The sequence below is a fragment of the Spermophilus citellus genome, assembly GCF_964194105.1.
Source record: "Spermophilus citellus genome assembly, chromosome: 8".
Taxonomy (NCBI): domain Eukaryota; kingdom Metazoa; phylum Chordata; class Mammalia; order Rodentia; family Sciuridae; genus Spermophilus; species Spermophilus citellus.
This window is the reverse complement of record NC_138189.1, coordinates 137,834,908-137,859,479: the sequence shown is the minus strand read 5'-3', so window position 1 is coordinate 137,859,479 and position 24,572 is coordinate 137,834,908. Positions and strand designations below refer to the sequence as shown.

The 24,572-nt window shown below is 38.9% G+C and overlaps 1 long non-coding RNA gene across 1 annotated transcript in view; it reads left to right on the top strand.

The window, feature by feature from the left end:
* LOC308654541 overlaps positions 1-24,572 on the top strand; it is a 61,979-nt gene that overhangs the window by 37,042 nt on the left and 365 nt on the right. Inside the window, exons 3-6 of the long non-coding RNA XR_014023288.1 lie at positions 12,679-12,768; positions 13,501-13,666; positions 18,327-18,481; positions 24,326-24,515. This is a non-coding gene — a long non-coding RNA (uncharacterized lncRNA). The remainder of the gene's footprint in view (positions 1-12,678; positions 12,769-13,500; positions 13,667-18,326; positions 18,482-24,325; positions 24,516-24,572) is intronic.

The window sequence follows — 24,572 nt, the reverse complement described above, 5'->3', positions numbered from 1 at the left end:
CTAGATCTTTGTGCCCATTGAGGACTCATGGTCTGGGCATTCCACAGGTGTGGACTCCTGAAATCTACACCTGGTACATCCTGATCTCTTTCTACTCATCTTGATCAGAACCTATTTGTTTTTCCTTCTGCCTTTCCCTTAGCTGGGTGCTCACTAACTTTGTAGACTCCCCTACCTCCCCTGATTCTACTCCCCATCTCCAGACCTCTATACACCAGATGAAGAATTAACTGGGCTCTTTCTATCTTTTCTGGTAAGAAAATTTACCCAACATCATCACTACTTCCCTTCTTAGGGAAGCAGTGAACTGACTCCTCTAGGTTCCTTGAGGTTCTTGTTTCCTGGAGAACTAAGCGGATACTTTTTGATCTTATGGCCTTATTTAAAAAAAAAAAAAAAAAAAAAAAAAAAAAAAACCTCTTTGGAATATAAGAAAATGGAAATTTATTTAATTTTCTCTCCATACCTAATGTAATAATCGTAATACCTTCTCCCCAGTTCCAGCAGGTAGTGGGATGCCTCAGCCTATGTGGAGAGAGAGTCAGGTTCACAGAAGCCTGGGAGGAAAGCATGGGATTGAGTGGGATTGCTTTGTCTACACTGAGCACTCAGCTTGGAATAGAATGGAACAGGATCTGCTTCCTGGAGATCACGTCTTAGGGAGGCAGACAGAAATTATGCGAATCAATATATAATGCTATTCTGTGACAAATGTTTTGAAGGAAAACAGCTGGTGGGAGAGAAGGTCTGGGGTTGATAGTGGCAGAAGTGGTTTAGACAGCAGCATTGGGAATGGTGTCTCTGAGCACCACAGGCCAGATGGAGTTAGTCAGCCTGAGCTTAGACAGAATCAGCCATGAGCTGATTCCAAGGTGGGCAGAAAAGGGAAGGTACAGAGTGTGGCCCATTTGTTTATTGGACACTTTCCATCACACACAGAGCAAAAGCCAAAGTCATGCTACAACTTTACACATTGTTGTAGTATAACTGCCCATTTCCTTTCTGACCTAATGCTCTCTGACCTCACTAATCTTCTTTTTTACTCTTCATTTCCTTTGGAATAGCTGTGCTTGACCCCTTGTTGTTCCTTTGAAACACCAGGCAACCATTCACCTTAGGGCCTTTACGTGTGCCATTTTCTCTCTCTGAAGCTTCTTTTGCCAGGTAGCTACAAGGATCACTTCTCACATTCTTCAAATTTTTACTCAGAATATAACTTCTTTATAAGATCTGCTTTGGTCACTTTATGTAATATTCCCAACATTCCACTTTCTCTTACTCCCACATTTTTTTGCACCCTTTCTTACTTTTAATTTTTTTCTTAAGACTTCTCCTTATCCCCTCTCCCCCCGCACCTGCAAGGTAGGCGGAACTGTGACCATGGGCAGATCAGGCCCAGTGGCCTGCTGAGGGGTAGAGCCGCCCCCTCCCCCGGCACCTGCAAGATAGGCGGACCTGCGACCCACCGGCAGGTCAGGCCCAGCAACCTGTGGAGTGGCAGAGCTGCCCCATGCGGCTGCAGGGTAGGCAGACCTGCGACCCACCAGCAGAACAGGTCCAGCGGCCTGCTGAGGGGCAGAGCCGCCCCCTCCCCTGTGCCTGCAAGGTAGGCGGAACTGTGACCACGGGCAGATCAGGCCCAGCGGTGTGCTGAGGGGCAGAGCTGCCCCCTCTCCCTGCACCTGCAAGGTAGGCGGACCTGCGACCCACCAGCAGGTCAGGCCCAGCAACCTGCGGAGTGGCAGAGCTGCCCCACGCGCCTGCAGGGTAGGCGGACCTGCGACCCACCAGCAGAACAGGCCCAGCGGCCTGCTGAGGGGCAGAGCCGCCCCCTCCCCCCGCACCTGCAAGGTAGGCGGACCTTTGACCCACCGGCGGAACAGGCCCAGAGGCCTGCAAGCGTGGTAGACACGTCACACCAATTGGAGTAGGGGCCAAGCAGAGCCGCCACCCGCATCTGGATCAGGCCCAACGACCCGAGGGCATGGTAGTCACGTCACCACAATGGGAGTGGGGGCAGAGCAGAGCTGCCACCCGCACCCGCAGGGTGGGCAGACCTGCGACCGACCGGCAGAGCAGACCTAGGGGCCCGCCAACGTGGTAGATGGATCACCCCAATTGGAGGAGGATCACAGCCACTACCCGCCCAGCAAGGGAGATTTTTCAACTATACAAGAGCAATATAAATAAATAGAGGGAAAATTTCAAAAAACACAACAGTTTCACCAAGCAGAAAGAAACGCAAGCAGTATGAAAAGACAAGGAAAGAAAGGACCACAAGCAATGCAGGTCAACTCAACTCTAGAAGAGGTAATAGCTGCAACAGATGGAATGTCAGATAAAGAATTCAGGATATACATGCTTCAGATGATCTGGAGTCTCAAGGAAGACATGAGACAGCAAAATCAGACAATGAAAGATCACTTTGACAATGAATTACATAAACAAATCCAAGAAGCAAAAGATCAATTACACAGGGAGATAGATGTAATAAAAAACAAACAAATAGAAATCCTAGAAATGCAGGAAGCAATAAACCAACTTAAAAACTCAATTGAGAATACTACCAGCAGAGTAGAACACTTAGAAGATAGAACATCAGACAATGAAGACAAAGTATTTCAACTTGAAAAGAACATAGACAACTCAGCAAGACTGTTAAGAAACCATGAGCAGAACATCCAAGAAATATGGGATAACATAAAGAGACCAAACTTAAGAGTCATTGGGATACAGGAAGGCATAGAGGTCCAAACCAAAGGAATAAACAATCTATTCAATGAAATAATACGAGAAAACTTCCCAGACTTGAAGAATGAGACAGAATCCCAAATCCTAGAAGCCTACAGGATGCCGAATGTGCAAAATCATAAGAGATCCACACCTAGACACATTATAATGAAGATGCCCAACATACAGAATAAGGAGAGAATTTTAAAAGCTACAAGAGAAAGGAAGCAGATTACATTTAGGGGTAAACCAATCAGGATAACAGCTGATCTTTCAACACAGACTCTGAAAGCTAGAAGATCCTGGAATAACATATTTCAAACACTGAAAGAAAATGGGTTCCAACCAAGAATCGTGTATCCGGCGAAATTAAGCTTCAGGATGGAAGATGAAATTAAAACCTTCCACAATAAACAAAAGTTAAAAGAATTTGCAGCTAGAAAACCATCTCTTCAAAAAATCCTTGGCAAAACATTACAGGAAGAGGAAATGGAAAATAACAATGAAAACCAACAGAGGGAGGTAGGACAGTAAAGGGGGGAAAATAATCAAAGAGGAAAACAAATCAGGTTTAGTAAGATTAATAAACAAATATGGCTGGAAGAACAAACCATATCTCAATAATAACCCTAAATGTTAATGGCTTAAACTCACCAATTAAGAGACACAGGCTAGTTGAATGGATCACAAAACAAGACCCAACAATATGCTGCCTACAGGAGACGCATTTGATAGGCAAAGATATACATAGACTGAAGGTGAAAGGTTGGGAAAAATCATATCACTCATATGGACTGCGGAAACAAGCAGGAGTGTCCATACTCATATCAAATAAAATAGATTTCAAGCCAAAGTTAATCAAAAGGGATAAAGAGGGACACTATATACTGCTCAAGGGAACCATACACCAACAAGACATAACAATCATAAATATATATGCCCCAAACAATGGTGCAGCTATGTTCATCAAGCAAACTCTTCTCAAGTTCAAGAGTCTAATAGACCACCATACAATAATCATGGGAGACTTCAACACACCTCTCTCACCACTGGACAGATCTTCCAAACAAAAGTTGAATAAGGAAACTATAGAACTCAATAACACAATTAACAACCTAGACTTAATTGACATATATAGATTATACCACCCAACATCAAGCAGTTACACTTTTTTCTCAGCAGCACATGGATCCTTCTCAAAAATAGATCATATACTATGTCACAGGGCAACTCTTAGACAATATAAAGGAGTAGAGATAATACCATGCATCTTATCTGATCATAATGGAATGAAACTGAAAATCAACAATAAAAGAAGGAAGGAAAAATCATGCATCACTTGGAGAATGAACAATAGGTTACTGAATGATCAATGGATTTTAGAAGACATCAAGGAGGAAATTAAAAAATTCTTAGAGTTAAATGAAAACACAGACACAACATATCGGAATCTATGGGACACATTGAAAGCAGTTCTAAGAGGAAAATTCATTGCTTAGAGTTCATTCCTTAAAAAAAGAAAAAACCAACAAATAAATGATCTCATACTTCATCTCAAAATCCTAGAAAAAGAAGAGCAAAACAACAGCAAAAGAAGTAGAAGGCAAGAAATAACTAAAATCAGAGCTGAAATTAATGAAATCGAAACAAAAGAAACAATTGAAAAAATTGACAAAACTAAAAGTTGGTTCTTTGAAAAAATAAATAAAATCGACAGACCCTTAGCCATGCTAACGAAGAGAAGAAGAGAGAGAACTCAAACTACTAGCATACGGGATGAAAAAGGCAATATCACAACAGACACTTCAGAAATACAGAAGATAATCAGAAATTATTTTGAATCCTTATACTCCAATAAAATTGAAGATAGTGAAGGCATCAATAAATTTCTTAAGTCATATAATCTGCCCAGATTGAGTCAGGAGGATATAGACAACCTAAACAGACCAATATCAATTGAGGAAATAGAAGAAACCATCAAAAGATTACCATCTAAGAAAAGCCCAGGACCGGATGGGTATATAGCAGAGTTTTACAAAACCTTTAAAGAGGAACTAATACCAATACTTTTCAAGCTATTTCAGGAAATAGAAAAAGAGGGAGAACTTCCAAATTCATTCTATGAGGCCAACATCACCCTGATTCCTAAACCAGACAAAGACACTTCAAAGAAAGAAAACTACAGACCAATATCTCTAATGAACCTAGATGCAAAAATCCTCAATAAAATTCTGGCGAATCGGATACAAAAACATATCAAAAAAATTGTGCACCATGATCAACTAGGATTCATCCCTGGGATGCAAGGCTGGTTCAATATACGGAAATCAATAAATGTTATTCACCACATCAATAGACTTAAAAATAAGAACCATATGATCATCTCGATAGATGCGGAAAAAGCATTTGACAAAGTACAGCATCCCTTTATGTTCAAAACTCTTGAAAAACTAGGGATAACAGGAACATACCTCAACATTGTAAAAGCAATCTATGCTAAGCCTCAGGCTAGCATCATTCTGAATGGAGAAAAATTGAAGGCATTCCCTCTAAAATCTGGAACAAGACAGGGATGCCCTCTCTCACCACTTCTGTTCAACATAGTTCTGGAAACACTGGCCAGAGCAATTAGACAGACGAAAGAAATTAAAGGCATAAAAATAGGAAAAGAAGAACTTAAATTATCACTATTTGCAGATGACATGATTCTATACCTAGCAGACCCAAAAGGGTCTACAAAGAAACTATTAGAGATAATAAATGAATTCAGCAATGTGGCAGGATATAAAATCAACACGCATAAATCAAAGGCATTCCTGTATATCAGCGACAAAGCCTCTGAAATGGAAATGAGGACAACCACTCCATTCACAATATCCCCCCCAAATAATAAAATACTTGGGAATCAACCTAACAAAAGAGGTGAAAGACTTATACAATGAAAACTACAGAACCCTAAAGAGAGAAATTGAAGAAGATCTTAGAAGATGGAAAAATATACCCTGTTCATGGATAGGCAGAACTAACATCATCAAAATGGCAATATTACCAAAAGTTCACTATAGGTTTAATGCAATGCCAATCAAAATCCCAACAGCATTTCTTGTAGAAATAGAGAAAGCAATCATGAAATTCATATGGAAAAATAAAAGACCCAGAATAGCAAAAACAATGCTAAGCAGGAAGTGTGAATCAGGTGGTATAGTGATACCAGACTTCAAACTATACTACAGAGCAATAGTAACAAAAACAGCATGGTACTGGTACCAAAACAGGCGGGTGGACCAATGGTACAGAATAGAGGACACAGAAACCAACCCACAAAACTACAACTTTCTTATATTTGATAAAGGGGCTAAAAGCATGCAATGGAGGAAGGATATTATCTTCAACAAGTGGTGCTGGGAAAACTGGAAATCCATATGCAACAAAATGAAACTGAATCCCTTTCTCTCACCATGCACAAAAGTTAACTCAAAATGGATCAAGGAGCTTGATATCAAATCAGAGACACGGCATCTGATAGAAGAAAAAGTTGGCTATGACCTACATACTGTGGGGTTGGGCTCCAAATTCCTCAATAGGACACCCATAGCAAGCACAAGAGTTAACATCTAGAATCAACAAATGGGACTTACTCAAACTAAAAAGTTTTTTCTCAGCAAAAGAAACAATAAGAGAGGTAAATAGGGTGCCTATATCATGGGAACAGATCTTTACTCCTCACACTTCAGATAGAGCCCTAATATCCAGAGTATATAAAGAACTCAAAAAATTAGACAATAAGATAACAAATAACCCAATCAACAAATGGGCCAAGGACCTGAACAGACACTTCTCAGAGGAGGACATACAATCAATCAACAAGTACATGGAAAAATGCTCACCATCTCTAGCAGTCAGAGAAATGCAAATCAAAACCACCCTAAGATACCATCTCACTCCAGTAAGATTGGCAGCCATTATGAAGTCAAACAACAACAAGTGCTGGAGACGATGCAGGGAAAAGGGTACACTTGTACATTGTTGGTGGGACTGCAAATTGGTGCAGCCAATTTGGAAAGCAGTATGGAGATTTCTTGGAAAGCTGGGAATGGAACCACCATTTGACCCAGCTATTTCCCTTCTCGGTCTATTCCCTAAAGACCTAAAAAGAGCATGCCACAGGGACACTGCTACATCGATGTTCATAGCAGCACAATTCACAATAGCAAGACTGTGGAAGCAACCTAGATGCCCTTCAATAGACGAATGGATAAAAAAAATGTGGCATTTATACACAATGGAATATTACTCTGCATTAAAAAATGACAAAATCATAGAATTTGGAGGGAAATGGATGGCATTAGAGCAGATTATGCTAAGTGAAGCTAGCCAAGCCCTAAAAAACAAATGCCAAATGTCTTCTTTGATATAAGGAGAGTAACTAAGAACAGACTAGGGAAGAAGAGCACGAGAAGAAGACCAACATTAAACAAGGATGAGAGGTGGGAGGGAAAGGGAGAGAGAAGGGAAATTGCATGGAAATGGAAGGAGACCCTCAGGGTTATACAAAATTACATACAAGAGGAAGTGAGGGGAAAGGGAAAAATAATACAAGGGGGAGGAATGAATTACAGTAGAGGGGGTAGAGAGAGAAGAGGGGAGGAGAGGGGAGGGGGATAGTAGAGGATAGGAAAGGCAGCAGAATACAACAGACATGAGTATGTCAATATGTAAATCAATGGAAGTGTAACTGATGTGATTCTGCAATCTGTATATGGGGTAAAAATGGGAGTTCATAACCCACTTGAATCAAAGTGTGAAATATGATATATCAAGAACTATGTAATGTTTTGAACAACCAACAATAAAAAAAAGACTTCTCCTTATCTGTTGTACTATACAATTTATGCATGTATCTTATTCATTACGTGCCTTACAGGTTATGCAAGGTAAGCTGCTAGAGGAGGGGTTTAGCCAATTTTTTTGATACTCTAGTTTAGCAACTAAAATAGCACCTGGCATATAGTAACACCTTCAAAATGTTTGTTGAGCAATTAAGTGAATGATTGACACATCTGTTTGGTTTTGGTTATAGCTGATGTCTTTGCTTCCCTTGTGATGGTGTTTATGTCACTCCACCTGTAGTGTCTCATGGCTGAGCCCTACTCTATGTGATCTCAGTCTCATTGCTTCAGATTCTCCAGAAATGTAAAATATCTCCTGGCTTTTTAGCTGAGGATTCAAACTGTGTTCCTTCATTCATGCCTTTGGTGATGATTTGTGGGGTACTTACAATGGACCAGGTTCTATTCTGGATTCTAGCGGGGAGATAGCAAGAGAGACAGCAAGAGAGACAACATTTATATCTTCAAAGTGCTCAGACATTAAGTCCACTTTTTCCCAGATATTCTCTCTTGTGACAAACACACCAGCCCTGTCATAGTGCAACAAGTTCAATGCAACTAGCCCAGCCCAGCCTCCTGCAGTGGAATCCACCAAATGTTGCACCGAGGAGCAGGATGTGGGAGCAAGAATGAGAGATGAGCCTGTGAGTTGAGCATCCTCCAGCAGGTGCAGAGATGTCTGGGCAGTGACCCCTGGAGGGATTATTTAGTGAGGAGAGTTAGTGAATTCCCTATTCGGAGGTAAGTGCAAGTTGGCCATCAATTTCCCACTCCTGTTGAACTTCCTAGTTACATGGAAAGGAGGATTATTTTATGCTAAATGTGTCCTTAGATAAATTAGAATGGCCACCGCGGAAAAAGGGCTACATCTGTATAGGTTATAAAAAAGCAAGGAAGTGCTGTCCTTTGGATTCTCATAAGAACATGGTTTTACAAAAGTTGCACTCTCACATTTGAACATGCCATTTGAAACCCTCAAATTGTGCACTCTAAACTACACACTTGCAGTGTGAAGATGCCTACAAAAAGCTGACTGAAATCATTGCTGGGAAAATCTGGAAGGTGGACCTCTAGCTCGCACAAGTGCTTTTTCTGGTTCTGGTCTATTTTCATAGTTACTATGAATGAAACTGGAGACAGCCTTGTATAAATTCCAAGTTGTTAAAAATAGCTGAAAGAACTCTGGAGCCAATTAATTTTTACTGGTATATTATAGTCAATAAGAAAGAGTTAAAAACTTTATATAAATATTATTTAGTTATCTAGGTATTACGTTTTAATAAAGTCTACAGTATTTTCACAGATAACTAAACCTTAGTAACTAATGTCTTTCTCATATTTTCTACTAGGCCATATAGAATTCTTCCCTAATGAATGACAGGTGTTTTCCATAACAATGTTAAATTATGGTATAATTTCAAATGGAGAAGCATAGACCTTTTTTTTAGGTCTATTTGACAAAAAATAGACTATCTATCACACTGTCTGTTACATATTATAATTGCCAGCTTATTTTTAGGATAAAGAGAAGATGTTGCTCATACTTGTTTGGAAGAACACTCAATTCTCTCTTCCCTGAGTATCATGATGTAGAGTAGGCCCCTTTAAATGAACTCAGCCTGCTCTTGTAAGCCTGAGCTGGCATTATGTAAAGGGTCCCTGTAAGGCCTCCAAATTCTGTTCTTGGAATAATTCCAGGTCATTTTCCATCTGCTAGTAATGCTCATCCTTGATCTCTGCATGACTAGATAATCTTTTCAGATATTAATTTGTGTGGCTTTCTCCTTATCCCCTTTCTATTTCAATGTTCCTGCCAATCTCCCTCTCTCTTTTTCTTCCTCTCCTATCCCATTCAAATCGACCCTTCATCTCAGACCTCAGGCTTCAGTGACTGGTAGGAGTGGTGGTAGGAATGGGGGAGGGGTTTGCAGGATTTGGTTAGGATGGAAAGCTGGAGTATCCTCAAAAATGTCTTGACTTTCTTTGCTAAAAAAACAAAGTCCACGGAACAATTAGAGGAGGTATAAAAATGGGAGAAAGATCAAGTGAATCTTATTGGGGTATGCTTTAGTCAGCTTTTTAACTGCTGTACCCAAAAATCTCGAAAGAATAATTTTAGAGGAGGAAAAGTTTATTTGGTGCTCACTGTTTCAGAGGCCTCAGTCCATAGATGGCTGCCAGTTTCACCAAATCTCCTTGGGACCTGATGTGAGGCACAACATCCTGGCAAAAAGGTGTGCGGGAGGAAAGCAGCTCAGGACATGGCACTGGAGGGCGGGGGAAACTATGCTCCCCAGGGACAAAATATAGACCCCAAGGAAACATCCTCATTGACTCACCTCCTGCAGCCACATCTACCTGCCTACAGTGACCATCTAGTTAATCTGTTCAGGTGGATCTATGCACTGATTAGGTTAAGGCTCTCACAAGCCCATCATTTCACCTCTAAATTTCTTGCATTGACTCACAGAGTTTTTGGGGGTCACTTCATATCTAAACTAGAACAGGGTAGAATAGTTTAAAAGAAACACAAGAGAAACGAGATTTTTATGCACTTTTAAAAGGATTCTACTGAGTTTGGCAAGGTTTGCCATCTGAGGGTTCTTCCAGTAGAAGAGACCTGAGCCTTGTTCCCTGACACAGATGCAAATATGGGACAAGGCTCCAGAGAGGCCTGATTGCACAGTGGACTTGGAATCTGGAGTCACAGTCACCACACTAACATCCACATGCAAAGCTCAGGTGGGATGTGATCAAGAGCCAGCAGAAAGGGGACACTTAGACAAAGATTATGGGCTTCTCCAAGTGATCTGGATGAACAGTACAGCCTAATCCAAAGTGCCCCTTCTATATCCTTTGACAATACATAAAGCTTTGGAAATGTAGCAACAAACCTGTGTTCGAAGGAACCCCAAGAAATAACAAGTAAAATTTCCCTCTTGTTCTGTGGGATGGGCCTCAAAATAGATGACTTTTAAGTATGATGGTTCCAGCAGCAGTGTGACCTTTCATGGCTGCTGACAGACCCTCATTCCCTGTAGGGGACTTGCATGTCCTCCACTTGAGATTTGGTGGAAATGGTGGTCAAGTTTCCCTGTCGTCCTATAGCTAAGGCGGAAGGACAAAAAGACCTGAACTAGACCAGTTAGACTCCTCCTTTGAGGACTTTGATTCTTGAGGCGAGTGATGCAGATACTGTTGGATCTGATTGCTCCAGCATCAGTAGTAATCAGTTCCTGTACTTATTACCCCATCCCATTGTTTACATATTTGGATTGAGGAACCCTTGGTGAATTGCAGTTGCAGTTGTCTTTGGCTGCTAACTGAGATGCATTCTGACATTTCCTTTAGTTTCAAACATGGATCCTTTTCATAAGAGGTGTCCCACCTTTTCCTCTGTCTCAGCCTAAGGGATGATTTCCTTTGATTGTCATTTTTTCAGAATCTGGACAAATGCCAGAAAAGTGCCCAGCAAATTCAAAATCTGATGAAAAACAAAAACAAAGATAAAAAAGAAAAAGGGCTGTGGATATAGCTCAGTGGTGCATGGCCTGCTTAGCATGCATGAGGCCTTGGGTTCAATTCCCCAGGACTATTAAAAGGAAAAAGAAAGAAATCTAAAGAGTTAGATGATGATGATTATCTATTATCTCTCTGGTATGTACCAGGATTATCTTGGATTTGTTAATATCCAGTTATCAAAACATTAACATGAACTGATCTTTTCATGTCAGGGCTGAATTAAATTTTGTCTCAAACACAAAGTATTTTAACAATTTTTCTTTTAACCTTTTGTAACATTTCTTTTTTTCTGAGTTGTAACTCTTTGTTTGCTGATAATGCTACACTAAAATTTTCTCATAAAAAGCTACTCATCTACAAATAATAGTACCTTTATATTTGCAATCCAAAATTTGAATACCTTCATTTGTTTTTTGCAAAAAAATTTAATTAAATATATATATATATATATATATATATATATATATATAGTTATTGTTTTGAAATATGCTATAATAAATTTAGCTTTAGATATGCTAGAAACACAGTTTCTTATTTTCAAGTGTTTCTATTTTCTCCTTTTTACTTTTAGCAATTCAACATCTTAATATTTCAATACATATTCTAAGAGGATAAAAGGCCAAAGATACCCGCTGCATTGATTTTAAATTTCTTAAAATTTCATATGTGTAATTTATTATATCATTGGATAAACTGTTTTTAGAATACCACAATTAAGAAGTTTTAAATTTTGCCTCTAAATTTACTCTTATTAAATATTTTTAATCTGCATTTTATAAAGACAAATGACCAAATATTTAGAAATGATGTAATCAAGCAGAGTGCCCAACACATAGAAAGTACTTAATTAAATATTTATTGACTTAATTAGCAAGGCAATTTGATTTGTTTGTTTTCACTACACTCTCATAGGTTATTAAACTACTCTTCTTCATTTGTCCCTTTCCATAGATCATGAGAGATTAACTCACAGGTCTTTTAGTTATGTCTACCCACAGTATGTTCATACAGAAGTGCTCTTGGTTTGTCAGAAGTGTTCCCAAGAGGTACGATTTACTCATTTCATGAAATTTTATTATACATTTATTATGTATTGGACATTAGGTAGACACAGAAATTGAACATATCATCCCTGCTATTCTGGGGAAATCTGGAATCAAAGAATCAGCCACTGTGGGTACTACAGACTTTAGAGAGAGGCAGACAGATCCTGGATTGCACAGAGTGGAACTATTGCAGACTTACTGACAGAAGCCTAGCTAAGGATGACAGGAAGACCAGTTGATCCCATGATTTGGGTCTCAAGGAGGGGACTTATACAGTGGTCAGAACAAAGGTGATATTCGTCCAAGCTAAAATGTACCTGGTTGATCTCAAGCTGCTATCAAAAGATGTTGGGCACATTCCTGGTGCTGATGCATCAGGATCTGGTTGTAAAGCTCACACACCACTCTGATGGTTTTGTTAATTCATATATGCTGAGAAACCATGCAAGGAAAAGGGACCAAGGTTATAATCATGGCAATTATGATTCAAGATGGCTGCAGTCTGGTTAAAATGAATCCCTGCACCTGCCTTCAAAGATTTGAGTGTTTTGGAGAAAAACATTTGCAGAAAGCAAAAGTTGGTAAGTACAGTTAATGTTATCTTCAGAGGGTGATGGGTTCAGAGATTTTAAAAAGGTACAAAACATCAATAGATGTTTTCTTGCCCCGTGTGGGGTAAGGGCATATCAAGGACACTCCTCTCTGACTCCAAAATAAATGTTATCAGCTAAGGCTGAACTGGAGCAAGGAAGTAGCTTAACAAAAAGTAGGCATTCACAACACCACAAGTATAATCCATAAAAAAATAGACTTTATCAAACTTGAAAAAATTTTGATCTACAAAAGAAATTGCTATGTATAGTAGTCAGATTTCTGTTACTATAAAAGACCGTCAGAGATAATCAACTTAAAAAGAGGAAAGGTTTATTTTGGCACACAGTTTTGAAAGTTCCAATCCCTGGTCAACTGGTGCTGTGCTTTTGGACTTGGGGGAGGCAGTGATATGGTGGAGAACAGGATGGTGAAATAAAGCCACTTAGCTCCTAGCACCCAGGAAGCAAAAAGAAAAAGAAGCATCACCATAAGCCCTTTTGAGGTTACCATCCAATGACCATAATCCTCCCACTAAAACCCACCTCTTGAAGGTTCTATCACCTACCAACAGCATCAAGCTGGGACCAAACCTTTAACACATGGGCCTTTAGAGGACATTCCAGTTCCAAATTATAGCAGTAAGAGAACCAAAAGACAAGTTACAAACTGGGAGAAAATACTTGCAAATAGCAGTGTCTTACTCAGATTCTTTTATCCAGAAGACACAAAGAACTTCTCTCAAAAATCAACAATAAGGAAAGAAAGATCCCAATAAAATGAGAAAATGAACAAAAGATTCGAATAGACACTTCACCAAAGAGCACATATGGGTGACAGAATAAACTCAAGAAAAGATGATCAACATCATCAATCTTTTGGAGAAAGGTAAATTAAAGCACAATACACTGTTATACACCCATTAGAAAGGTCAGCATCTGTCAAAAAAAAATACAAGACTAAGTGCTAAGAAGAACACAGAACAGTTGCAACTTTCATACTTTGGTGGTAGAATTGCAAAATCATACAACCATTTGGGAAAAACTTGACAGTTTCTTATAAACGTGCACTTACCATATGACCTAGTGCTCTACTTTTGATTCAAGAGAAAGAAAACTAATATGTACATAAAAGCCTTTACATGAATGGTTATGGCGTTGATTCACAATCCCCCCCAAACTGGAGACTTCCCAAATGTCCTTCAACCAATGAATGAGTAAGCGACTGTGAAGCATCCAGGTAGTGGAGTACTTCCCTAAAATAGCAGCACTACTGCTGTGCTCAAGAATGTGAATGAATCTCAAATCCATTTTGCTAAGTGAAGGAAGTCAAACCTCAAACTACATAATGTGTGATCTCATTTATATGACATTCTAGGAAAAGCAAATGGTAGGGACAGAGAATAGGTCAATGGTTTCAGGTTCTGGGGATGGCAGGGGGTTGATTAAAAAGGGACAGCCTGAGAGAAGTTTTCAAGGTGATGCCACTGTTTTATGTCATGATTGTGGTGGCAAATATGCCTATGCTTTTGTCAAAATCACAGAAGTGCATACCACAGCGAATGAATTTTAAAGTCTATATGTTTAAAATTGAAAAAGTAGACTTTCTGCTTTCCATTCTCTTGCCCAGAATTATAAATTAAGGAAATATAAATAGATTCAATTTTCAGTAAGCCCTCAGTATTGATAGTGGGTAAGCAAATGTATACCCACTTAATATTCAAACTGCCAAGTACAAAAGTGTAGGTCAGCTGTTTGATATATAAAAAGGATGAACAGAGAAAATGCATTTGAAGAACACTACATTTCTGATAAAGCTTTGTCTAAATCAATTTTTGCCACCATCAAAGTGTTAGGGGACAGACAGATGAGTATGATAGGAACATGAGGTTACGAGAATAATTCTATAAAATGGGATCTCTGTGCCAACCCCCACCTGCTTCCTTTTCCAAGAAGCCATTTACCTGCAACCCTTCCTGGCGTAAGTGGACAGAATATGTCACATTCCTCAACAAACTACCCGTTATCTGTGGCAGAAATGCAGCACTGAGATAATGTGGATGGTAGAAACCCAGGAGACTATTGTGACGAGATCCTGAAACTCAGGGAGACACAGATAACTCCTCCTAACAACAAAATCTATAAGAATGTATGCTTTAGAATCCAATTTGAACTGCTCAGCATGAGCCAAGGTGACACAGAATTGTCATGGCAGTGGGTACTTGAAAGTCTGATGTCATCTTGCTGTTAGTCAAAAGTCAAGAGGTGGACCTGGGTGGGATTCTGTGGAAACTTCTCCAGATCCCTAATAAAACTAGAGAGGACCCACATTCTCACTTCAGAGTGTCCCTTTTCCCTTTCCTGTCTTTTCAATATGCTCGTTCCTGTTACTCTGAGCAACATGTCTGAAATATTTCTGACTTGATCACAAGAGTCAGGGTGTGAAGGGTGGGTCTTCACACGCCTCAGTTTCCCAGAAGGACTCAGCTCTGTAACAAAAGGATACTGTGTACTTGGGGCTTGCGAACAACAGAAATTTATTTCTCACAATTCTAGGAGCAGGAAGTCTAAGGTCAGAGTCCCAGCCTGGTTGAATTTTATGAGGGTCCTCTTCTAGGTTGCAGACCGCCATCTTGCTGTGTTCTGACACCATGGAAGTGCTGAGAGAGATCTCCAGGGTCTCTTTCATAAGGGTACTAATGTCATTCACCAGGGTCCCACCTTCAGGACCCAACTGCCTCCCATGGACTCCATCTTCCAATACCATCACAGAATTTTCAAAGACACAAAACATTTTATTCATCACAAGCTCTTTTACAAAGTCCATGAACACAAAAATTATAAGGTTATACACACAAGATACAGAGGCATCATCAAGAAGAATCTATGAATCGTGTCAGAATCAATCTTGACGCTTTGTTTTATAGGGGCATCTCCGTTTCCTATTCTGGCCGACCACTGTCTCTATAAGAAGTTTGAAAAAGTAGGCACCTAAAAGATCTAGTACTATGAGTATTGGGAATTCTCTCCAAATCAGATTTATTGAACTGAATAGAATTCATCTGTTTCAAAAGAAACAGAACCGGGAGGGTCATTTGCTGGTCCACAGAACCCAGAGGATGAAAGAAAAAGGTATGTGAAATTGAAATAACATAAAAGATCAGATCATCAAACTGACACAAATTAGGCACTTACTCTGTGAAGCTTTCCAAATAATTTGAAAGACCCAAGTAATGTGAAGCAGGGGAGTGCAGGTGTGCATGTCCTTCTTACCACACACATCTGGATGTGCTCTGGCCAGAGTGACACCTGAGTTCTATAAAACATGCAGGAGGTCACAGTTCTCACCCAAAAGAATATTTGAAAATGAAGCATCTCTGGTACTTGAAGAGTTATATAGTATATGAGATTTTCTGGGGGAGCCATATCCCATAAATTCATAGGTTAGCATTTGTTTATTATGGTCCCATACAGACCAGGGGCATCCTTCTCAAGGTGGCACAGAGGTGAAGACCCTCCTCCTTGGAAGTGTCACTGGTGTTTTTGCCAGAAGCTCAGTCATTCAAGTGTTTACAAGGAGATTTGGACAGGTCATCTTTTTCATATTTTTCTTTCATTTATTTTTTTTCTTGGAGCTTTTACCACCCAGTTGTCACAAAAGTGAGAGATTAGGACTAGGGTTGCTGCCATCCCTTCTTGAAAACAAAGCTTTAGGGACTTCCAAGATCAGAGACTCCATCTCAGCAACAATTTCTTTTATTTTCTTTTTTCTCTCTCTCATCCTCTCTGTTTCTCATTGTCTGCTTGGCTTCCTTTTGCAGAAAGATTCTTTCCTTACAGTTTGGAAGATGGCTGTCAATAATAAGCTTGGTCTTAGAAACCCCGTGCTACAGGCTGAATGCTGGGGTCTGTCGAAAGTCACATGTTGGAACTTAAGACCCCGGTGTGATGGTATTAAGAGGTGGGGACTTGGGGGCTTCATCCTCCTGAATGGGATTAGTACCCTTAGGAAAGGGCTTTAGGGCGCTTGCTTGGCCCTTGAGACATGTGAGGACACAGCAAAGGCGCCATCTCTGAGGAGCAGGCCCTCACCAAACAACGAAACCACTTGTGCCTTGACCTTGGACGTCCCAACCTTCAAAACTGCGTGAAATAAATTTCTCCTGTTTGTAAATTCCTCAGTCTAAGTAGGTATTGTGTTATAGAAGCCAAATAGGTAAGATGCCCAGAGAATAGAAAATAGGGAGAATTTACATGTTCCCTGTTTGGCTCACGTGACATGTTATTGGTGTTAGGAGATCAAATTCCAGGTCGAGTGAAGACAGGAGAGCAGGACTGTTAGTTTCAAAGAGAAAGGAAAATCTCCTGAGCTGATCTAAAAACAACAGCCAGAATCCGCTGACACATTGGCATCATTCTTGTCCTGAAAACAAGAGTTAAGTCAGAATCCTCTTATTTTTAAAATATTTTAAAAGATACTGTTTCATGTTTTACTAGGTATGAGATTCCTATAAAACTTTTGTGTGAAAATGTCACACCAACTTAACATGAAATATTTTCCAAATTAGTTAGTTTTTTTTTTTTTTTTGAGGAAGAGGAAGTTACATTCTTACTTAAAATATTCTGCAAATACTTAAAAGTCTTTTGGAAGTGTGTATGAAATTACTTTGAGAACCAATGTGCAAGTTATAAAAGAAAATTATTTTCATTGATATTCTTCTTGGGAAAAATCTCTGAAAGTTATTAAGTATTATAAGTGATAAAAAATAACTTCAAAAGTCTTTAGAGAACAGGTCTCTACAAAATTACAAAACAATATTTTTCTCTATAACTGCAAACCATAAAATGGAATACTGGCTATAGAGAATACTGTGGCAACAAATTCTTAAAATAAAAGAATGCATTTTTGACACCTGCTTAAAAATAGAACTTATTGTTTTTTTTTTTTTTTGGGGGGGGGGTGAGGGAGGGAAATGTTGGCAGATTTATTTCCAGATTTGTTTAATTAGATGCATTTTGTCTACATGACCACTCAGTTAGATCTATCTTCAGAAGTGTTTTTTTTTAATAGGAAAAAAAACAACAACAACAAGTGATTATAATGAAAGGTAGACTATGCTCCTTCTGTGTGATTGCCTGGGAACAAATGGATCTAGTCTCAGTCTCCTACTTCTTTGGGATTTTTTTTTTTTTTTTTTTAGACAAGAAGCACTTCACCTTAATTTACTTGAGATTTAAAATGCACCATCCCTGGGAAGGTTGTTCCCAGACCTTCCTAAACAGACCCTCCTCCAACATTTAGGTTCTTTTCCTGTTTTTTGCTAATGAACTTGGGACCATCTTCAAATGGAGATGCTTTGCTTTGCCATTGCTCTTGCTGGAGATGCTATTTGGATTCTGAGGTGGCTAGAGGAAAAAGTCCACTGAATCAGAAAGTGTGTGGCTTTGGATATAAGAACAATGAATTAGCTTATGACTTCTTGGCTTTTAATTATGGAAATAATAGGAGGGCTTTCCCATATACAATTGTTGTCTCTTGGTATCCACAGGGGATTACTTCCAGGACCTCTGAGGAGACCAAACTCCATGGATATTCAAGTCCTTGATATAAAATGGCATGGCATTTGAATATACCCTATGTGCATCCTCCTGTACACTTAAATTATCTTCAGATTACTTAGAATACCTTGAAACAATATAAATGGTAAGCAAATAGTTCTTACACTGTATTGTTTAGGGAATAATGACAAGAAGCAAGGTTTGCACACATTCAGTACAAATACTTTCCCCAATATTTTCAGCTCAAGTTTGGTTCAATCTGTGCATATGAAACCCCCAGATATGGAGGGCCTACTGTATTTCTTCTCTAGACCTCCTCAAACTGAGGGACATTTCTGTTAAGAAATGTGAAAGGATTAATGGGACTCAGCAGAAGAGCAGGGGAGAGGAGGAAGGAGAGAAATCCAAGCTAAGATAGCACAGAGGAACACACAGCCACTCAAGAACTGGAGGCAGTGCACTGTGGGCAAAGACCTAGGCTCCAGGCCACAGAGCATCCTGGTTTGCTATGTACTCTGAACCTCATTCTATAAATTATGAGGTCCATTTGAAATAGAGAATCAATATGAGCAGGATTCAGTTTTGAAGAATCAGTCTTGCTGTAGCTGGAGGGTGGATGGAGGGAGATGCTATTAGAAGTGGGGATGACAGCTAGAATATTCCACATGAGAATAGTCAGAAACCTGAGCTTCTGCCAGAACCATTAGAATAGGAAAGAGAGGAGATGCTCAATAGTTACCATGGACAACCTAAATTGTCATCACCTATTGGACTGAGGATTGAGAGGGGGGAGTCATTCTCCATACTATATTCAGAAAGATCTTTGCAAAAAGTTACAATGTGTTCACTCATCTTGCTTACAATGCTTTCCTTGACTGGTTATTTTTAGATAAAAAAGACAAAATACCTTACCTATGTCTATATGTATATGGCTATATACTTGCAGACAATACATACAAAAATTCTGCATTCCATTTCTTTCTCCCTGTTTTATATGTACGAACTATTTAAATAATTGATGAATTTTGTCCCTGAGGGTGTAGAGAGAAGAAAAACTATGGGAACTGTCAGTAGCAGGGCTGGAAGCAGCTCTTGGGACTTACAGTGCCCATCTTGACGTACATCTTATCTAAATAAGATAACAAAGACAAAATTCTCAACAAGTGGTAAATTTTAATACAAATGTAAAGATAATAATTATACTCTTTGGTACTTTTTGCACTTGGTGAGATGGTCCTCAGTCAGAATTTTTAGGGTCAGGGATATTATGAGCATTCTAGTCTCACCATAACCACAATCAGGCTACTATTTTAAAGGACCTTTCCCATATAAGAAAAACCCAGAGGTATTTTAGAGTGTGAAATGTTGGTAAGGTTATCTGGTATATTCCTATAAATGCATGCCTTCAGGTCATTTTCTGTGCATGGTTAACCCATTTGGGATAAACATTCTTAAAATAAAATGATTTTATATCAAATAAATATTGACATGCTTTCTAAAGGTCATTTGACACAAGACTAGAATGTTAACAGGAGGATAGATTTGATGCATGTGTTTGTTTGCAACAGTAAGTGGAATTGAAATTCACTCCATTTAAAAAAATAATGCATACCCCCTTACACAAAATTTGGCATGTATTAAGGATTAAGAAGTAATATTAGCTTAGTTTGACTTTCTGTAGAACCTGTCATGCCCTAACTGCCCAATACAGGTACACAGGTTATTCACAGACAATGATCATCAAGTGTTTTTTTTTGTACTCCATTTTTTATAAATGCACAAAAACCTAAGGATATGAGGTGATAAAACAGATGTCTTCAAGCTATCATTTATCTCTGCAAATTTCATTTTTTCCTGTACTATGCTTCATAGAAGATAGAGGAAATAAAAGAATGAGAATAGGATCAGGAAAGATAAAATTAGAGAGGAAAAATGGTTTCTATTATTGAGCTAAATGATGGACTCATAGAAGTAGGATAAAAGACACAGGCATTCTTCTAATGCATATTTTTATTCCACATCAAAGCACAAATACGTGCCTGGTTTTGTGTAAGGAGGAATGCATTATGATTAGAGATATTTCTTCCTGGGTGCCAAATATGAGAAAATAAACCTCATGCTACTATGCAGCTAGACACAGAGTGTGCTTGTTTAAAGAGAGTTGTTTTTATATTCCAGTGAATAACTTCTTCATTTCTAGGTCTGAGAGAGCAATACAAAATTATCTTTCCATTTCATAAAAGGCTTTTTAGCTAAAATTCATTTTGAGAAACTACTGTGTTTCCCAATGTTGGTCCTTTAGTGAGTGTGTGTGGTAGGAAGGGAGACTCTCCAGTTAGCGAGCATTAACATGTATAATGGCAAAGTAGCTCTGGTATTCTCATTTTGAAAAATGAAATAGTTCTGGCGATAGCTCTGTCAGATGGTCCACCCTTCCCTATGCACTCCTGATCACTCTTGCCGGACTTCCTACCTAAAGTCCCCTTGGGGTCTGCTCCCTTGTCATTCTTTCCTTGCACACTCAGACCCTCCCACCTTTCCCTCTCTTTCTCCTACTTAAAGGATTGTCTCCAAACCAAACTCCAAGGTTAAAAAAGATGGCCAGAGTCAAGGGCAGGTCATAAAGATTTCAAATGAGGGTGTCAGGTGAAGAAGATATAATAGGTAGATTAGATTCAAATAGATTCAAAATTTTATCGATGATCTGGTAGGCAGAATGACCTCCCCAATTCTGTGATTGTCTTTATCCCAGGAACCTGTGAATATGTTAAGTGGGACTTTGCAGACGTAATAAAATATAAATTGAAATAGATAGATCATTCTGGATTATTTGGGTGGGCCCACGAGCAGAGGGATTTCCCTGGCTACAATCAGGAAGATGCAGCAGAAGGGAATATCAGAGAGATGAGAAATGCAGGGGAGGCTTAACCTCTTGAGTCTGTTGTTGCAAGGCCCAGACAGAAAGTAGGAGAAGCAGCCTGGGCAGCCTCTGGAAGCGAAGACCAACTGCTGAATAACGGCACAAAAATGAGCACCTCAGACCTACAACCACAAGGATCGGAATTGAACCAATGCCCTGAATGAGCTTGGAAGGGGTTTCTTTCCCATGACACCAATAAGGAAATCACTTGGACCCCTTAATTTTGGCTTCGTGAAACCTGAAGCAGAGAAAGCCCACCCACCAGACTGCTGACTGACAGAAGCTGTGAGGTTAAAAAGTTTGTGTTTTTTTAAGCTATTAAATTTACAGTGACTTGTCATGATGGCAATGGAAAACTCACCCATATGAATCTAGATTCTGACAGAGTCTGCAGTTCTATTTTTACCATAAGAATTTTGACAATCAAAAGGGGGAAAAATAAAACACATCTTGGGTAGTTTTTTTCTCAACTTCTACTTTCTTTTATCAGGAGTATTCAGTTAGAGCAAGAGAAACCTCTACAAGTATTTCAGGCAAGAAGGCTTCAACACATATTAAGCATTTTTATTTTTTTTCATTTTTTAAAATTGATTTTATTTTTTTAAAATACACGATAGCGGAATGCATTACAATTCTCATTACACATATAGAGCACAATTTTTCATATCTTTGTATATAAACTATGTTTGCACCAATTCATGTCTTTATATTTGTATTTTGTTTTTTTTTGCATTACAATTCTTATTACACACACATATATATATATATATATATATATATATATATATATATATCACAATTTTTCATATCTCTGTTTGTATAGAAAGTGGATTGACACCCAATTCGTGTCTTCATATATGTACTTTGGATAATGATGTCCATCACATTCCACCATCCTTGCTAATCGCCTGCATCCTCCCAATTCTAGATAGATGAATTCTAGATATTAAGCATTTTTAAAGCCAAAAACCAAAAGCCAAAAGGGGTGAGGGATTAAAAGTCAGGAAAACCACTTCTCATGAAATATGGAATGTGAAGGCAGCCTTGGAAAAACCACTACCTCAGTTACTATGGTGGCATGAAAATCAGTGGTCCTCTGAGGAACTTCTAGAAGTCTCTGGTAAAACTACATTCTGTCCACCGCTAGAGCTGGAGCTTGTCAGACTCTGCTGCAGAAAGGACAGTGGCTTTGGCCTCTGTTCTGCTTTCCGGATGTCATGTGAATGCCTGTCCTTAGTGGGATCTAACTCAGAGCCCAGCTTCTAACCCTTGTTCTTCAGAGAAGAGCCAGAAGAGCACAGAAGGAGAAAAAGGAACAGGACAGGAAGAGGAAAGTAACACCATCCACTGAAGCACTTTATGACTTAAGATATAGCCATTTGGGGGCTGGGGTTGTGGCTCAGTGGTAGAGAGCTCGCCTAGCATGCGTGAGGCCCTGGGTTCGATTCTTAGCACCACAAAAAAAAAAAATAAAAATAAAAATAAATAAATAAAACAAAGGTCTTGTGTCCAACTACAACTAAAAATTTTTTTTAAATATACCCATTTAGAAAGTGAAAAATTAAAAGAATTTCGATTCTTCCTAGCAAGACATATTTTATCTGGATTAGTGCCATTGTGTTAATCCTCAGGATTTTTTTTTTACTTTCTGTGCTCATAAAATATAGAATAGTAAAAAGAATTAGAAGTTTATAAAAGTTGTCAAATGTCCAGTCAATGTAACTAGTTAGTAACTAAACAGGGTCAAGATCTTTTGAAGTTTTTCTGCTCTCCCAAATTACTGTCAAGGACAATGAAGAGTCTGGGAATGGCTCCTATTTGCAGTTTTCCAAGCTGGCCAGTTACTATTTTATGGACACTGGGAGTAGACACAGACTCTTGGGGTCAGGGACAAAGAACCTTAGTGCTCATGATACAACAGTGGTTGGCCCGTCAGCATGGTCATACTGGTGGCCTTTGATTCTCAGGTCTCATAGAAATGATACAGAGATATTATTCACATAGTAGGTTTGCACTATTCAAAGAACACTGATTTGAGGGGTTTACTGTCGTTTACCCCTCCCAGCAAGTAGAAGCAAGCATGGTTTTTTTCTGGTGACACATGTTGCCCTTAGTTCTGAAGGTTGCTCACTCCAAATAAAACCCTAAGAAATGGCTTTGTATTCTGGGCACTCCATCACAAATATGCAGTTGAGGTACCCTGTCAAATCATCTCTCCCAACACCTACCAAGGCAGGGAGCACATACAGGTAGTTAAAATACATATAGTTAACCTTTATCATTTAAAATATTTTATATTTCCTATATGCAAAACAATATATGAAACATATTTCTATTTTATTTCTTAAATTTGTCCCCAGTTTTGCAAATTGCTGCAGTTCATTAATTTTCATTCCCATATTACATTTCATTGGGTAAATAAGAAATAATTCACTTATTTTTTCTATTGAACAATTGAACAATCTGCACCATTTTTCTACTATGCTGGTATGAATATTCTTGTATACATTTCTTGCTACAGATATGAAGAAATTTCTCTGGAGCATTTGACTAGGTATGAAATTACTTGAGCATTAATAAGGCTAAAAGTAACTTCAGGCTGGGCATGGTGGTGTGTACCTGTAATTCCCCCAAAACCTGAGGGCTGAGGCAGGACTTTAAGTTTGAAGCCAGCCTTAGCAAATTGGCAAGGCCCTAAGCAACTTATTAAGAGCCTGTCTCAAAATAAAAAATAAAATGGGCTGGGATGTAGCTTAGTGGTAAAGTGTCCCTGGAATCAATCCCCAGTGCCAAAAATAAAATAAAATAAACTTCATAGATCTATTCACAATGTATGTTTTCTTGTTTGTGAATTGCCTCATTCACTTTCTTTTTCCATTTTTCTACTGTGTTACACCTATTTTTAAATTTAGTAAGAATTTATGATTTTGTCATTGATTCACACTTAAAACTGAATCTCTTAGTGATAGAAACACTTTTAATACCTATCTGTCTCAAAAGGGGAGCTATTAAAACCTATAATTTCCAACATCATTCTAATGGCAAACCACTGAAAGCATTCTCTTTCAGGAGACCAGACAAGGATGCTTCTACCTTGACTTCTATGAGACATCAAAAAGAAATCCTACTCAGATCAATCAGACAAGCAAAGGAAATATGACATAAGAAGCTGGAAAGGCAGAAGGAAAAGGGTCACTAGTCAAAGATGATATAATTGTTTGTGGAAAAGCTGAAACTATGTGCAGAAAAATTAGATATGGTAAGTGAATTTTAGCATCATAGAGTATGTCAAGAATCATAAAGGAGTTATTAGTAC